The sequence below is a fragment of the Onychostoma macrolepis genome, chromosome 24 (genome assembly GCF_012432095.1).
Source record: "Onychostoma macrolepis isolate SWU-2019 chromosome 24, ASM1243209v1, whole genome shotgun sequence".
In the NCBI taxonomy this organism is placed as follows: Eukaryota; Metazoa; Chordata; class Actinopteri; order Cypriniformes; family Cyprinidae; genus Onychostoma; species Onychostoma macrolepis.
In genome coordinates this window covers 2001392-2009305 of record NC_081178.1, presented here as the reverse complement: position 1 = coordinate 2009305, position 7914 = coordinate 2001392, and the positions used below count along the sequence as shown (strand labels likewise).

The 7914-nt window shown below is 36.3% G+C and overlaps 1 protein-coding gene across 6 annotated transcripts in view; it reads left to right on the top strand.

The window, feature by feature from the left end:
- Positions 1-202: 202 nt before the first annotated feature.
- Positions 203-7914, top strand: part of LOC131532940 (microtubule-associated protein 4) — a 72156-nt gene continuing 64444 nt past the window's right edge. For all 6 annotated transcript variants that reach the window (XM_058764830.1, XM_058764829.1, XM_058764833.1 and 3 more), the window contains exon 1: positions 203-308. The gene's annotated coding sequence lies outside the window, so the exon portion shown is untranslated. The remainder of the gene's footprint in view (positions 309-7914) is intronic.

Below are 7914 nucleotides of genomic sequence, written 5' to 3'. Positions count from 1 at the left end.
GATTTTTATTTCATTCATTTTCATTGGCTCGCCATTGGCCCGTATAAGGAGTCAAACTCACTGATTGCACGCGCCGCGTGTCTGTCAAAAGTGCGCCAGTTGGACAGGCGGCATCAGACGCGGAGACGCTCCGTCCGCGCCGTGATTGGATGACTCGGCTGTCCGTCTGCCGTTTCTGGCCTGCGATTGGCTGAGAGTGTCAGAGGGCGGTGACGTGTGTGTGCGGTCAGTGAAGAGCGCAGGGCGGATCAGCGTGAGGCCGCGACACCGACACACGCGCGGAAAACTCTCGGAAATCAACGGAAACGGTGAGAATAAACTTATTAAAGTCCGTTAACTCGACTTTATGATTAAGTTGATCCGTGGAAAGAGTGACGCGGGGATTTGTGCGCGCTGAGGGCGGTTTGCGCAAGCGGTTCGCGTGGGTCAGTGACACTGGACTGAGCTGTCTGTCTGTCTGCTAAATTATTTATTTATTTGTCTGTGTGTCTGTTAATTTATTTATTTGTCTGTCTGTCTGCCTGAGTCTGTTTCTGAGCAGCTGGTTTGACAAGATAACCCCTTGTGAAACTTGTGTAAGTGTGTTATAATCTCTGATTACGTTGATTTGACATAATTCTGATCAGATTGATTGATTAAGATGATGTTGCAGTTGATCTATCAAACCTGCTGCTGATTTCAGATCAGTTCAAGCATTAAACTATTGCTTTTGACCTGGGGGTTGTGTATTTGTTTGTAAAGTTGTCCTTGATTGTGTGTGTGTGTGTGTGTGTGTGTGTGTGTGTGTGTGTGTGTGTGTGTGGCCTGTCACACAATATATGACTTCTCTCATATATTGATATATTGACCAGGACTATTAATTATTCCGCATTTCCTATATTTTATTAACAGGCTTGGATAATCAGTGAATGATTCAGATGTAATTTTTTAGCTGAATAAGTTTCTATGGAGATCATAGCAAAGGCATCAGATGAGAAAAGAACCGCTTTCTGTCATCAGTTTGTCATAATTCATCCTTTCTGTGGAGTTTGTTGTGTGTTTGAGCTGAATCATATATGATCCATCCTGCTGAGGATTTAGATGTGACACAAGCATCAGAGGATTACAGGAGACACACACACACACACACACACACACACACACACACACACACGCAGCCAGGCAACCTACATTTATACATGCTCACATATTGTTATGACATGCAATTTTGTGCCAAAAACCTGTCAACTGCTTTGTGCAATACATTATGTCTGCTATTACTGCCTTTGTTTTATTGGTGTTGTCTTCCTTGTCATGCATTCAGCTCAGTTTTAAGCTTTATAAGTTACTGCTCTCAGTGAGGTTCTGCAATATAGATTATAGATATCCAGATAAACATCTTGTACATTTAGACTTTCTTTTTTGATAAAACATCAAACAGTCTTTCCATGTCACTTCAGTCTAATTTGTCTTCTGCCTAGTGACAGATTAATTTGCACTTACATACTGAGTTTGATTTAACACATGCCAGATATTTAAGATACAGGAAGAGCATTTCCTTCCTTTTATAAAAGTAGAGAATTTGCTATCCTAGTTATGCATGATTGCATGGTTAGTAGCATTTTATTATTTGAATTTAGCATTGATTTCCCCTGCTGTCTGCAGCCCAACCAGAACAGACTTGTGACCCGTGATTTTTAGAAGCATTATTATGCTTTGTCTGGTGCTTGATATTCTTTATTTTTGCTCATCGTGTTGTTAGTTGTGCATTAAGTAAAACATGCTGAAGGCTTTAGACATGCAGATGTTTCTCAGGCATCTTATTTGTATATTTTAGATGTAGACGAGTTTGTTTCTTCATTAGATTTGGAGAAATGTAGCATCACATCACTTGCTCACCTCTGCAGTGAATGGGTGCCGTCAGAATGAGGTGGTGTGGATTATTGTGATGTTTTTATCAGCTGTTTGGACTCTTATTCTGACGGCACCCATTCACTGCTGAGACAGTGATGCAATGCTACATTTCTGCGAATCTGTTTTCATAAACTAAAATCTTGGATGGGCTGAGAGTGAGCACATTTTAAGCAAGTTTTCATTTTTGGGTGAACTATTCTTTTAATATACCTTGAGCTAATATGGTCTGACAGTAAGCAGTTGTATTTTTATTATGTTAACGAAGATTAATACATGCTGCAACGAATGCATTGCTCATTATTACTTAATCCTAGTCGATGCATTAACTAATGGGACCTCACTGTAACGTTTTGCCTCTGTCATGTAACCGAGCACAGGCCGTTTGTCATTTAAATGAGTCAAGAGATCAGCCAATATTGAGTTACACTTAACAGGTGAGCTTTATGAATGAATTTGCATTGTTTATGAATGACTTATTTGAATGTTTTTTGCTCGAATTCCATGCAGCCGGGTCAGTTATTAGGTCAGCTAACTGGACTCATCCAGTTTTGTTAGTTTATTGCTTCTACTGAAGTTTCCTTGCATGATTCATGGGTAGTTCAGTATTAGGTTTTATCATGTACACACTGATATAGCTCATAAACCGTGTCATACTCGTAACCTGCATGAGGAAGTGAAAGGAGAAGGTTTTTTTTTATATGAGATACATTGTAGGAGCTTCTTTGTTTGTGTGTGTCAGATTGTTTACAAGGAAGAGATCGTTGTTCAGTGATTTGATAGTCTTCTGAGAGTGAAGGTGTAAATAAAACAGCCTGAGGGTGTGTGTGTGTGTGTGTGTGTGTGTGTGTGAGGATCGCTGAGTCACAAAACCACTCCCACTCTTCCTGATGGATTCAGAGAGAGAAAACTGAATCAATGGCTGTTGGTGTGTATGTAATTGGAGAGATTGATCCACCGGCATGTTATTATGTAAACTGTGCGGGTCATTCTTGTGTCTTGCTAACGCTTGTATATAAGAATAACACATTAAAATGATTTCTGAAGGATCATGCGACACTGAAGACTGGAGTAATGACGCTGAAAATTCAGCTTTGCATCAAAGGAATAAATTGCAGATTAAAATAAATTCAAATAACAGATGTTTTTTTTTAATTGTAATAATTTTTCAGAATATTACTGTATTTAGTGGAATTATGATCAAATAAATGCAGCCTTGGTGAGCAGAAGAGTCTTCAATGTAAATGTCTTAATAGATGTTCATTTGGCTCAGTTTCTTTGTGGTTTTATGTAGCTTCATCTTCAGCTGTTGGTGTGGTTTGTTTCCATGGCGTTGTGAGTGGAGCCAAGGAGTGTCTCATGGATAATGTATTAGTAAAGTGTTTTTCTGACAGCCCAGAAATATACGGCCTAATTCACAAACCAGCATAACCAGCATTCGAATGATTGAAACTGGTTATTACCAGTGTTTATAGTTGTGACAGTGTTTTTTGGTTTGTTTGTTGTTTTGTCTGAATGCTGGAACACTGCTTAGTCCTTTTAGTTTTCCTTAACTCACAGTAAAAAAACTAAAAAGTGGTAAATAATACAAAGATCATTGGAAATGATGAAATGAAAATGTCATGTTAAATTAATGTTACTTACTGTTTCTTTGTAATTGTGAAATTCACTTGCATTTTCTGAATTTAATATTTTGTTTATTTTTATTTATTTATTTATTAAATCTTTTAGTGCATGTAAATGTTATTTACTTTTTGTGACCATTTAAGCTTCAACTGATATTGTTTGTTTATTTTTTTTGTCCCCCTAAATATTCAAAGCACATAATATAAGGGCTTATTTTATTATATCTTTATGCTTTTGTTTGCTTATTTTTTAAGTATTTACTTAGTTTGTGTTATACATTTGTAATTTTAATAATACATAGTTATTAGTTTGATTTGTATTTTTCTCACATTATTTTCTCAAAAACAATAACATTGCACTGTATTTATTCACAGTTTTGTTCAACAATTATATGAGCATATTTGGGCATAAAACAAAAATCAACTTTTTTTTTTTTTTTTTGGATGCATCCCTATTTTCTTAAAGTACTTGCCAGTTCCTCCTATGATAATTGCGCATGCTTGTTTGTGCACATTTATGTTCAGTTTATTAGCTGAATGTTCTGGATTGTATTTGCCCCGTAGCGTCATGTTGAATAAATGTGATAGATTAGTGCACATGAAGACCCTGGTGATCTGTAATCTCTGACGGCCTGCAGCGGGACGATCTCAGAGCTTTACGCACAATCATCCGCTGGGAAATCTCCAAAATCACCATTATCAAGCCGGTCAGAGACGAGAGAGAGATTTGAGACAGACGTAATGAACAGAAAAAGAAATGAGGGATTGTAGCTGCCAGTAATTTAGCTTTCAGACTGAAGTTAATGAGAACTGTTGTCAGGACCGACTTCAATGCAACAGTCATTTAATAGTAACTTTTTTATTTTTATTTGGTCTGTCACCACAAAGTCTGCAAGTGGTTGCAACAAACCCCTTAATTTAAGAAAAACCTTATAATACCCTTACAATTATAACTAAAGGTTGTCTTAACTTTGTGTTTGTTGTAAGTGGACCCTGGTCATTTTTGCTGTTTATTCCAACCATACAGACAGAAAGGACTCATCTGATGATTATGTAAAATGACCAGTTACTATTTATCTGGTACTTAGTGTCTCAAACAGATCTTTCAAAGATAATAAGCTTGATGATGAACTATTAAACGTGCAGGTTCATGTTCATAAGGAGTCGGCACCCCAGTGTTATTCATATTCCATTGAAGATTGTGCTGCTTATGATTGCATCAAAAAACTCACTGATATCTGCTTTACTTTCACCTTCCTTCCAGACGAACCTGTCAGACGACACCAAAGATAAAACGAGTCGTTAAGCGCATCCGTTCTGATTCACTCTGAGTGGTACAGCCAAAAAAAACGGCATGTTTAACATTTAAAACGTAGTCTGATAATGTTAAATTGACAAAATAAAAAAAAATAAAAAAATTGTTAACTTGAAAATTGTTTGTAAATTAAAATAATTACAAAGAAATGCAGAGTAGCACATTGAAATAAATAGAAAAATTGAAGTAGTATTTTCTTGTAAAACCTACTGCAATAATCTTGTAATATTTACAACTTCAAAAAAGAAATAAATAATAAAGAATTAAATAAATTGGTGTTAAAAACTTATTCGGCTAGTCTTTGTTTTATTTGCAAATTCATTTAAAATAATGAAAAATAAGCATTAAATCAATTTTGTCCTTGAAAATGACTTCTCACAAATAATTACAAAGAAACAAAGTAAAATATTGGATCAATTACAAAAAAAAAAAACCTGCTACAATAATCGTATGTTATTTATATTTGTTAAAACAATTTCCGCTCAGGATTACTAGTAAAATTCACAAAAAAAAAAAAAAAAGAAAAGGAAAGGAAAGTAGCTTTACATTAAACATTAATAAATGCAGTTATTAACTAGCAAAAATGAAATGGTGTTTTTCTTGTAAAACGTGGTTCGGTAATCTTTATTTACAACTCTAAAATAATAATTTAAAAAAAATTGCAAGCAAATTTCACAAATAATTACCAAGCAGCAGCAAAGCATTGAATTAAACATGCAATTTTTAAGTAGCAGGACTGAAATTGCATTTTTTGAAAAACGAGGTAGTCTTTTTTTTTTTTTTTTTATCATGTTGTAGAAATATTTGAATTGTAAATTGCTTCTGAATTGCATGTTTTCTGCTTGGGCCGCAGTGTTTGTGGTGTTTCTCGGTCCATGTGTGGATCAATACTGCCGCCCGTCAGATGTCACACGCTGTGAGAATTGACACGGATCCAGCGCTTCTAGCCGAAGGGAGGTGCTTTCTCTGAGCTGACTGCGCACAAACACACTGACAGCTCGTCATTAGCTCATGCCGTGTCCCTGTGAAGGAGACAGCGGACACAAAACCAACCCAGTGCACCGCATGCATGCGTGTCTTCCATATGTAAATCTATTCAGAAACAAAATGCATGATTATGCTAATGGCTGTTGCAGTTCATATTAATGTTCACTTGAGACTGAAGCGCATGACAGAATGACTGTGTTATTGAATTACCGCTCTCAGGGAAATTTCTCACTAATTCGTCCCTCGTTGTATCTCATCAGCTCCATCTGCAGAGGAGACACACCTAAACTGCAAAAAATAAATAAATAAATAAAAGTTTAATTCTATCTCCTTCAAAATGTCATGTTTAATTAATAATGTAATCAACCAATTGGGGAAGTAATATGGAAGTTCAAAACAACTATGCAAGGTTTTTTGTTTTTTCCCCTGTTCTTCTGTATATTGTTCTTTCTTTATATTATGATTTAACGAGCTCTTGAATCGGCTGAACTTTGCAGTTTCTTGTGCATCACTTTGCATGCAGATGCAGCATATATCTGTGGACATCTTTTTGGATCTGCAGTCATGTCAGATCTGTGTGTAGATGGGAAACATGAGGTCAAGAGGAAGAGAACGTAGCATGCTTTCTCTGAACCGGTTTTATTTTTAACACCGGCTGGCTCTGTAAAGACATGCAAACAAGTGTGACAGTGTTGTGTTTCAGGGCCTGGCCGTGTGTTTTCAGAAAGAGCTCAGTGAAATGGACACCGTTTGTGTCTAATGTCATTAAAGGGGAAGTGTTGAGGAGTTGAGGACTCACTTTTGTCTTCAGCAGTAATAAGAGCATGTCAGTATTTTGTCCTTGTTTTTGCTGAGTTTTATCAAGTTTATGTGATAGAAATGGATTGCATTTCTAACAACCGATTTGATGAGCCACATTCTAAGCCATTGTGAAATATCTTACATGTGCAAACTTGTGATCAGATCACAAATCACTTGAATTCTTTATTAAGTGCATTTTAAGGACATTATGTGGACTTGGCAACAACCATTCACACTTGGCTGATTAACCGGCAGAAAGACTTTGTGTGTGTGTGTAAATACTGTGCAAAATAAGTGTTAATTCAGTTTTAGCTTTGATTTCAATTATTTGTATTAACACTGGAAAATTGGTATAATAATTTTTGTTTCTGTTTTAAATTTGGTATTTGTGTACACTGCTCACGTTTTTTAAAATTTTTTTATATATATATATATATTGTATTTTTTTAATATATTGTACTTATTACTTTGCTCATGCACCGCACTTTGGTCAGTCTCTGGGCTGTTTTAAAAGTGGCTTAAAAATAAATGTATTGCGATTTTTTTTTTTTTTTTTTATAATATATATTTATTTTAAAATGTAAAAAAATATATATTTTTTAATTTATTGCGATTAAATTAGTTGCGACCTGAGATATCCTACAATACGGCATGATCATCGCACAGTGTGTTCGCTGTTTTACGATCCACGTTTACTGACCAACCAATAAAAATGTGACATGCAATCAACGCGACATGGCGCTAAAACATAAAACTGCATACCTCAAGCTCTTTCGCCACTTCAGCACGCATAAAAAAACTACAACTGCTAACGATGATTTATCATGCTCTTTTTGTTTACCTCTAGCACATGCTGATGACGTTTTGTTCTTCTATTGATACGTGCGTCGTAGTGTACAAGTCAATAGGTGTCATCATCGTACAGTCTACACGCATGTCAAGTTTATTAGATCCATGTCGCACAGTGTGACATGCAGTGATCTTATAGGATTGCTAAAATCGTGCAGTGTTTTTTGGGCTTTAGTGTCATGTGACACACAGACTTGAGTGACTTATTGTTTGACTTTCTCACAGCTGTGTGAAATGGGCCACAGTCATTAGAGAGCAGTTCAGATGTGTTGATCATTGACTGCAGCTGGTTAAGGGTCAGTAGATGACCCAGAGCAAGGTGAGGGTGAGACAGGTGAATGCTGGCTTTGTGCAGACTGTTATAAAGCACAGAGACTGTGTGTGTGTGTGTTTGAGTCACAGTCCAGTCCTTCTCTAAACCTGCTGCAGTGTCACACCAGGGAATTC